The sequence below is a fragment of the Mauremys reevesii genome, linkage group 26, assembly GCF_016161935.1.
Source record: "Mauremys reevesii isolate NIE-2019 linkage group 26, ASM1616193v1, whole genome shotgun sequence".
NCBI classification, from domain to species: Eukaryota; Metazoa; Chordata; order Testudines; family Geoemydidae; genus Mauremys; species Mauremys reevesii.
Genome location: NC_052648.1, coordinates 10,913,653 through 10,923,775, shown reverse-complemented (window position 1 = coordinate 10,923,775; position 10,123 = coordinate 10,913,653). Strand labels below are relative to the sequence as shown.

At 47.8% G+C, this 10,123-nt stretch overlaps 1 protein-coding gene across 4 annotated transcripts in view; it reads left to right on the top strand.

Annotated features, from left to right (window-relative positions):
- Positions 1-1,071: 1,071 nt before the first annotated feature.
- CSNK1G2 (casein kinase 1 gamma 2) overlaps positions 1,072-10,123 on the top strand; it is an 85,471-nt gene continuing 76,419 nt past the window's right edge. The window contains exon 1 of one of the 4 annotated variants that reach the window (XM_039516013.1): positions 1,072-1,406. The gene's annotated coding sequence lies outside the window, so the exon portion shown is untranslated. The remainder of the gene's footprint in view (positions 1,407-10,123) is intronic. The other 3 variants (XM_039516015.1, XM_039516016.1, XM_039516017.1) reach the window with 3 other exon arrangements.

The following is a 10,123-nucleotide window of genomic DNA, read 5'->3' as shown; positions in this document are numbered from 1 at the left end:
AGGTTTTGTGGGTTCTTGTATTTCACTACCGGCATACACAGACACCTAGACACTTTGGCATGTGCTTTACAATTTCCTAAGAGAGAGAAATGGCTAGCGCAGGGTACATATGGTGATAGATGGTGGGGTGGATAGGCAGACTGGGATTATGGGGGCAGAGGCAAACTGGTGGGGTGAAGGCTCTGGCTCAGCCTGGGCAGCCCCACTGGAACCAGCACCACTCACACCAGGGCCCTGGCGGTGCTGAGTGGGGGACAACTAGGGTGACCAGATGTCCCGAATTTATAGGGACTATCCCGATTTTTGGGTCTTTTTCTTACATAGGCTCCTATTACCCCCCATCCCGATTTTTCACACTTGCTGTCTGGTCACCCTAGGGACAACTCTGCAGCAGTGAGTGCACTGTGGGGAGGCTTTGGGGAGTGCTATGAGACGGTGGCTGCCCTGTATGTAGGTGCTAAGGTGACAGTGGCCTGAATGGGGACTGCGGGGGTGCATGCACTGTGGGGAGGGTTATAGGGGCAAGTGCATGGGTGGGATCATGTGAGGGGGCTGCCCTGTAGATGGGTATTAAGGTGACAGTGGCCTGAATGGGGGTAGGTGCTAAGGTGACAGTGGCCTGAATGGGGACTGCGGGGGTGCATGCACTGTGGGGAGGGTTATAGGGGCAAGTGCATGGGTGGGATCATGTGAGGGGGCTGCCCTGTAGATGGGTATTAAGGTGACAGTGGCCTGAATGGGGACTGTGGGGGTGCATGCACTGTGGGGAGGATATAGGCGTGAGTAAATGGGGGGAGCCATGTGAGGGGGCTGCCCTGTATGTAGGTGCTGGGATGACTGTGCCCTGGGGGAGGGCAGAAGAGGGGCTGCCCTGTGGGGGAGCCCGTGCCCACCGGGTGCTGACGGGACCACATTCAGCGCACACACACAGCACCCTCCTAGCGCGCGCGCGCCGCGCGGGAGAGAAGAGTTAAAAGGGGGCGGACTTAAGGGGCGGGGACCAGGGCAAGCCGCAAAGCGCGCCGCCATTGTCGCAAAGCCCCTCCTACTCCCCTCTCCCCCGCCCTTCTCAGCAACCTACTATATTCTCAAACGCGCGTTACGCCAGCGGCGCTTCGCCGCCACCCTCCCTTCCAGCGCGCTTGCGCCGAGCCCCTGCAAATCCGGGGCTTCCTATTCAGGGAGGGCTTTTGCGCCGCCGGCGTGGCGCGCGCTCCATAGGCCGCCGCTGAGCCGTACGCCGCTGGAGTAGAGGCGTCGCGGTGTGCCCGCTGCCCGTGGAGTGTGTGTGGGGGGGAAGGGAGAGAAGAGGCTTAAAGAGACAACAGCCGCGGGAGGCAGCCCACAATGGAGCGGCTGGCGGGGGGCCGGGGGGCTGGCCCCCGCCTCTGAGGGGCCCCGAGGAGGTAAATGCCCCGCGCACGGGCCTCCCGGGGCGCTGGCAGCGGGGGCGCCTGGGGGAAGGGGCTGCCCTGTTGCTCCCCGCGCCCCAAGCCGCCCCCTCAGGCGGCCCTTTTCTGTGGGGGTTGGGGGTGAAGCTCTGTGCGGCTGGGGGGGGTATTGTGGGCAGCCGGCACTTCGGAGCGGGGCTCCCCACTGGGGGGGGGGTCGTGTGCCCCTGTGACAAGGGAGGGGGGCTGGGAAAGTGGGGGTGGGGGGGAGGGATTGTACCCTCGAAGAATTGAAAAAAAGCAACTCACCAACGTGTGTGTGTGAGAGAGAAACAGATGTTAGGAACGGGGGGGGGGGTTGCTATAATAATTATGTGTAATGGATATTTTGTAGATTTTTTTTTTTTAATCCTCCCTGGGACGGTCTTTCACTCATTTTAATTTTTAGGCCCAGCTGCTGCTGTTTTGTGCCTGTTTTGTGAGCCTCACTAAGTTGCCTGGGTGGTTTTTGTTTGGTTGTTTTTTTTGCTTTTTACCCCTTCCCCCCCCCCATACTGCCCCATATTGGCCCGTGGTGTTGTGAAGTAGGGCTCTGTTGGGTTGATGCGGGGTGTTGTGTGGGGTTTTTTTTTACTCCCCCAGAGGGATCGGAAATTGTTTAATTGGGGGAGACGGGTGGGGAAAGATCTTGGTTAAAATAAAAAGCTAGTGAATCAGAATGAATCGGTTTGAGATATAGGAAGAATAAAGGCCCCACCCAAAAGAGCATGAACTTTTAAATGTTTCCTAAGCAGCCAAGAGAGAAGACTTTAAAAAGGGAACCCCAATATCTTAAAACAGTGGTTTTAAAAGTGTGGTGTTGAGCTCACCGGTGGTCTCTGATGCCTGCCTGGTTGCTTGTAGAATAGAATCTATGGAGAGTCAAGCTGTTCAGTAGGGATGGTGGACTTGGAAGAAAAGGGTTTTGCTCTTATGAAGGGTTGCACAGTCTGAACAAATTGGGGGCCTGCCATATTGTGTGTTATTTTAAAATGAAAATTAAATTGTTAAACCTTTCAGGTTCTCACGAAAGTAATAAATTATAAACAAATTGGAGGTAAGTATGCTGCTGCCCAAGCTGCGTGCAAACTATAAAGGAGTAAATCTTTTTCACGGGTATATTTGGAAATTATTGCATTAACTAGTCCATTTGTCTTCCCTCCATACAACAAGTGGATGGATTGCTGGATGCGAACTATAAGGAGTATATAAGTTTGCCTGCCAGCAACATTGCCCATCCACAATGCCACACACAGACTGCTCCCCCCCCCACCCCGGCACTGATCACCAGAACAGAGAGATTTAAAAATCAGGCCTTGTGTAACAGGTTGAAGCAAGGTTTAGTGTTTGCCCATATGTCTGAAAGAGAATCACTCTAAACGAGGGCAAGAGGCCTTCATTGAGATGGTGTGGGAAGGCTGCCTTTTGTGGCAGTGTAGACTTACAAGTCCATAAATAACTTGTCAAAGTTTATATTCAGTGTGTTTCAGATAGAAGCATCCCTTTAAAACGACCTGATCCGTGCTCAGTACTTTTCGGTACCAGGCCCTGAATAGGCAGAGGTCTTGAGATGCAAGCAAGACTTGGTCCAGATTCAGATCTGATGTGTAGCTGGATGCAACTTAAGTCAGTGGAGTTGCACTCACTTAGCTAGACCTGTATTCCCCCCGCCCCATCCCTCTGCTTTTTGTCTAAAGGGGCTATTCCAGCTCATCATCTTGTCTAGTTATAATCTAATAACCATTGCTGTATGGAGTAAAAGAGTCTTAGGATTTGATAAGCCCTGTAATTAGTTTGCAAAAGTAGCAATGTCTTAAAAAAAAAAATCAGTCTGATATTTTTCTGTGTAAAATAGATGCCTCTGCTTTATTTATCCTTGCATCAAAATGGATTAGGGAATAATAGCCATTTTGCATGGCTAACTTAACAGGGGAAATTATTTACTGTAGAGCAGTTTCTTTTGAGGTGTGACTCGAGTGATGTTGCTTCCCTTATTTTGTGGCTTGCATTGGGTTTTATTCTTGCTACATTCTTTTTAGGAATGAGTGGAGAGATGGAAACAGGGGTCATATTTTGGCAGGTTTTTGACTCCCCCCCCCCCCCCCCAAAGCTGCCTGTTGTCGTAGCACAGTAGGGAGGCTGCTTTGATCTTAGTCTGTGTGCTACCTCTCCATTCCCATGCCCCCAAAGTATCGTCAAAAATGTCATATATTTGAGTGTGACTCAGCAGATCAATGAAAACAATCTGAGGGGTTGCGTTTATGGACAATCAGTATCTCTCTTTCCAACCAGGCTAACAGAGGCAATGTCGTCCTATAGCAGCTGCCAAGAAATCTATTTACTGGACCTGGGCCTAATCACATTCTGTAGCCTTCTCTCTACCCATGACCTGTGCTGTCCACCAACAGTGATCTTGCTAGTTTCCATGGCTAGGATTGATCAGTGAGCACAAGGCTGTGTTACAGCATCTGTCTAGCTGGTCAGTCTATCTAGATATTTATTTGCTCCTTGTAATATCTGAGCACCATGCCATCACTCAAGGATTTATCCTTGCAAAATCCTGGGAGGCAGGGAAGCTTTACCCCATTTTATAGATGGGGAACCGAGGCACGGGATGAACTAAGTGACTTATCCAAAGTCCTTAAGAAGTCTGTCAGAACTGGGAACCCATCCCAGGGCTTGTGAGTTTTAGTTAGCATCCTGTCCTTTAAGCCATCTTTGCTAGTCTCCCGCTCCTGCCTGCTAGGTTTACCTAAAGTATCTGATAAACAAAACTCATGTGTCTTGTGGCAGGGACAGTACATACCTCTGTCTGTACAGTGCCTGTTAAGGAAGGGTGGTCCAGTGGTTAGGACGTTAGCCCGGGACTTGAATACATGGGTTCAATTCCCTAATCTGACCCAGAATTCTTGTGTGGACTTTGGCAAGTCACATTATTTCTCCGCGCCTCACTTCCAGTGGCAGGCTCTGACATTTTTAGCCAGGCATCTTCCACGCGGCCTGACCTTGCACATATGGTGCTTGCAAGGTCACACTGTGCAGAGGATGCCATTTTGTTCAGGGGCCAGATGGAATCGTCCCAAGGGCACAGTTGGTCCCGCACACCGCTGCTCAATTCTCGTCTGTAAATGGGGTAATAGTCCAGCCCTGCTACAGTGAGGTGTCAGAGGATAAATATATTAGAGATTGTGAGTCCTCAGGTACTGTAGTAATGGGGTAATCAGTATCTAAAACAGTGTCCTGCTCAGAACCAATGGGCACTGCTAAATATTATTGTATAATGAAACGCCGACTAGGTAGCATTGGGTTGGCCTTGACAAAATGGTAACCATCCACTCCTAGCACAATGGGGCCCTCATCCATGGCTGTGGCTCCCAGGAGTTGTGGTAATACTGCTAATAATAATCTGTCTTTCCTTCTCTGTCACAGGAGGTAGGATTGGTTGGGCTAGCTTGGTAACGTTGGGAGCTGTGGAGGAGACAAGTTCTTTGTGACTCTGGAATCCTGTCTGCAAATTGGATCTATTGCACTCAGAGAAACTGCAAATTTATAAATAGTTTATTGAATTAAAAGTTTTATTTCTATGCTTTCTGTTGGGAGTGAGTAACTATCCCTGACAGAATCCACGGGCATAGAGAAGAGACAGGGCTTAGTTGTGGTGAAAATATGAAGGTGACTTTCTCTTGAGGCTGCTGGACACAGATCGCCACTGTGGTTCTTTGTCTCTAGCTCCCAGACTGACTGACGCTACCTAGCCATCCCCACTCTCTGGAGTGTGTAGTCATGGAATGGATTGCCAGCTAAATCGGAGACCCATTCATGAAGGTTAGATTCACAGTTTCTTACCACTGTCTGAGAAGTGGGGGGAAAACTTTAATGAAGCGCATGTATCTAGTTAAAATATTATCCATCGTGTCTATACTACAAAATCAGCTGTTGGGTGACACTTCAAAGGCTGCCACCACACATGGTCAAACCACATATCTGTTTTTCAGAGGAGGCAGGACTTCACTGGTTTCTGAGAGGTTAAGAATCATGCATGCTGCGTTTGGTTTTGGGTACATGGTTAGGTCCAGTGTCAGGGAACAAATGCATTATAAATGGAGCATGTGGCACAAATAATGGTAGTGAGACAGCTGTTCCCTGTTGTTGCTATTGCGAAGGTAATTTTAGAGAAAGGTGGGTAGATGTCAAGATGAGGCTCAACTGGTAACTAGTTTGGTAAATGGCTCTTTTCATTAACCTGAAAGATGCATGTGAAATGACTTACCTGTAGCATTTTCAGAATTTCACACTGAACAAGATGGGTATAGATTTCCTTAGAGATTCGTAGAAAAGAGTGGACATTGCTGGGGCATAGCTTTGTAATTAAGGCAAACTTCACCATTGATTTCCTTCACTCTGAAGATCATGGTAAGCAGGTTGGTACGTATCTGGTAAGATTCCTAAAAGTCCAAAGATTTTTGTAGTCTCAAATTGTGAAGGAAAGTAATGGTTCCTCTTTTGCAAAGAAATCTCTGGGCATAAGTATCTGCTGACACCCATTTTCTTTGCTTCCATTGGCCTGATTACACCTAAGATCTACACCTTAAATCACTGAAGATCCAATGTCAGCACTGTAATTTCCAGGAAATACATGTGTTTTGATGTCTTGAGGCTAGTTCACCTGGGTAGTAAAATCAACTGATCTGAGAATCTCTTTCATTAGAAGAATTTGCCTCAAATCCGGTGACAAGATGGTATCTTGGCGGGAACCTGGACTCTCATGACAGACGGCACAAAACAGATTAGGAAAAAATTCTCTCCAGTGTGCTAGTGCACAACAGAGATTCTCCGCTTCCTCTGTAGCATCAGCTACTGGAGGTTGGGCATGGGTTGGATGATCCAGTATGGTGGTAACTATGGCTCTTAAAAGGGGAAGTAGATGGTCCCATGTTCTGCTGAATGTGGGGCAGAGAAGAAAACAGGTGGAAGGTCAATATTAGCATTAGTGATGGCTGCCAACAGAACAACACAGGTCTTTGGAACGAAGACTTTCAGAGACTTTGAGAGTAGGGATGGTAGGAAACTTGGATTATTTTTTGACATTCAGCAATCAAACAATAAGTCTTCTGGAGCCATTCAAGTCATAAGGAAATAAAGAAGGCCCAGAGCTGAATTTCCACACTGTGGATAAAGCTGCTGGCAGACGATACTTGGGCTTCATCAGCTTGATGGAAATACTCTAAGTTACTTAATATGGAGTTAATGTTCCTCTGATGCTTGTGGATATTATAAAACTGCCCTTTGAAAAACCTTCACAGCCCTGCTGTGTCACAGGTGTGAGTCTTCAGATAATGACAGCATGGGAGTGAAGAGAGTCACACCCACTCAGAATGAAAACCCTTTTTGGTTGGTACCCTAATGAAGGATCAGCTCCTGGATGTGACAGAGATTTCTGTGGAGCACCTGGAACCATTGTCACCATCCGCTGTGGATGGACTTGTACCCATTCCTAACCTTGATGCTCAAAAGTCGTTAACAACCACTTGTGCCGAGACATTTTGGTTCTTAAGACGCTGAAAGCTGAACATTCATTCAGGAGAAAACCAAAAGGCCAGAAGTGTGGCATTCTGCCTGCCTGCTAGAACCTGTTGAGTGACAGTTAGTGGTATGAAGTGAGCTCAGTCTTCACAGAAGGCAAAACGTAAGTCCACGCAGCAGCACTTCGCTTTTTAGGTGCAAACAGCAAAACAAGAGGCCCTGCTCTTTAAGTTAATTGGAGTGGGATGTTTGGAGTGGTGGCTCTTTCTCTGCATAACTTCTCTAGTTTAACATAGGAGTTAGACTGAATGCTGTATAGCACCTTCCATGTCACAGGGATGTGTAATATAGAATTATGTTGTACGCGATCATTAGGATATATAGTCTTCTCCCAACCCTTTTGAGCTCCCTTATCCCAAAGGGGAAATGGATATTCTAGTTTTTGTGCTCACTAACAGGGTGGGTGCTAATGGCGTTGTTGGAAGATGACACGGTACATGTACTTAATACTCCCTTTAGCTCTGTGTTTTGGTATGTGGAGGGGCAGCAGAGAGATGTTGATGTGAACAAACAGAATCTAGGCTAAGGCCTTGTCTACACTACAAAGCTACTATCCTTTGCCAGTGTAGCTATGCCAGGGTAGTCTATGGACAGAAGGAGATTTTCTGTTGGCATAGTAATACCATGTCCCTGAACGACATTAGCTATGTTGAGGGAACCATTCTTATGTTGGCATAGCTGTGTCTACTCTGGGAGTTTTGCTGGCAAAACTGTTAGCTAGGGGATGTACCACATCCCTGACTGACATAACTATGCCGACAAAACTTGTTGTGTAGACCTGGCCTAAGACTTCTCCTTCAGACCTACCAGTGAAGTAACTGCAGAGGTGTGGGATTTTTGCATGAACCCCATGGTTATGGAAGCAGGTCCGTTGCTTCCTAGCCCTTCTGCCAGCTGCCAAGCATATTGAGTGGCTAATGCTTTTGGGACCCAGGAATAATGTTCTCTCCAGAGTATGCGTGCACTCTCTTGGCCTTCCCTATTGCACATACTCCAGAGAGTTGTGTATCGGATTGGGAGGTCCCAATAAGAGATCGCTGGAGCTTTGAACAGATCACTGTACTAGGCTTTGGCACAGAGCTGGAGTGTAGTGATGGACGTCATGTTCCAGGTAGGGGAGTCAGAGAGGAGGGAATTGGAAGTGACTCTTGAGGACAATCCTTGATGTTCTGTGTCACCATGTGGTGGAGAAGCCAATGACATGTTGAGCCCCAGCCTAAAGCATGGTTATGTAGCATGCATGTGTGTGCTGGGGCAATGATAAGGAACATTGAAACTGGGGAGCAGAATCTTGGTTGCTGAGGGCTTCTCGTTTCCAGGCCTGGTGTATTAAGCTCTGGCCTACCCACCAACACTGGAGAGGAGAGGATACACCCAGGACGTGAAGCACTCTAACAGCTTTCAGGCGATGAGTTCAGGAAAGTGAAAGGGAAGAGCAATTAAGGCTCATACCAGCTAAATTTAGCCTGATACAGAACAAATGCTCTTAACTGGAGATGCACATTGCATTGCAGTAATCTCTCAAGCCAAAGCCTACTGAAAAATCTGTAGTCGTATTTGCCATTGAGACACGGTGGGCAAACTTCTGTCATCTTCAATGAGTCCTTTTTCTGGAAGTGCATTAAAACATCAGGGTATTTCCTGTGCTTGCACCTTGTTGATTTGATTGTAGGGCCTACAGGGAGTCCTGACCTCAGCTGGAGATGTCTGACTGGTGCGTTGTCCTACATTTAGTCTTAAGCACTGCCATGCAGGAGACTCAGGTAGAGTGAGGCTCTGTCTCTCTGATGAAGTGGGTTCTAGCCCACAAAAGCTTTATGCCCAAATACATTTGTTAGTCTCTAAGGTGCCACAAGGACTCCTCCTTGTTTGTGTCTCTGCAGAGACCCTGATAGCCACTCAGGAGCAGCTGGGTAGAGTTCCAGCAGAAGAACTGCTCAGCTGTCCCATTCGTAAGGTAATCACAGCATCCCAAGGCCTACATGCAAGAGACGTGCACACACCTTTGTGCCATATACGTTGGGTTCTGGGGGTGTTTATTTCTTCCTGTCGTCTTGTGGACTGAGCTGACCTCTCCATGGCTCTTACCTTTCTGAGAGAGCTTCCTTGTGGGATACAGCATGTCTGTTTCTGCAGGCCATTCTGCCCAAATCCTCAGTAGGTGCACCCCAGATTACATTTGGAAGCTGGGGCTTGGAACAGACTGGCCTGGTCTGAGCAGGGAGTTGGATGTCTAATAGAATGAAAGTTTTGTTATGGGTCTAACCTGCAGTGGAGGGACCCCAAGCACATCCTGACAATTACAGGCCAGTGAAGTAGGGCTCTGAAAAGGCTTTTCTTCTGGTGCAGCCTGAACGCCCACCTCCCCCATTTTGCCTTGCTATTGGGAGGGTCTTGCATATTATTAGAGAGATGATCTGGACAAGGAGAACAGACTTCAGAAATCTTCTCTATTGTATGGAGCAGATGCAGTGAGATGCTGCAGCGTTCTTGTCTTGGAGACCACCAGCAGCCTAGGTATGGTAAATAAAACACACTAGCAAGAAACAATTCCTGCTTTTTGTTGTTACGGGCCAGGTTGGGACCGTGGAGGGTACTAAAATCTGGGCAGTTATGTTAGCACAGTACAACATAGGAGCAAAATTCTAAGTCTGTCTTTGTTCAGTGCCAGAAATAAAAGTCCAGAACAATGCTTCTCAGGACAGAGTAATTTAAAGGCATTCACTGTCACATGGGGGCCAATATTTAACATGGTCCTAAGATGATTATAACTTGGTGGGGAATGTTTTCCAGACTCTAGTTGTTTGTTTTAAGGGGAAAGTCTGAGGGAGGAACTTCCATCACTGAAGGAGAGTGGGGAGAGAACAACCGTGAAGCCACTGTATTTGCAGAGTCCATTAAACAGCTTGGCTCTGATACAGCAGGTAACTAACGAGCTGTAAAGGGGGTGCAGCTAGAAGGAAGCCAACAAAATATGTCAATTTCAGAGGTTCTACAAGGCAGCCCAGCGCAGTGTGTATCTGCTGCCTTGTAACAGGAGTTGTCTCCTTTTCTAATCAAGGAGGGAGTTAAAGGTTCAGATTTGGGGTTTCTCTTAAATTAGGGGTGCC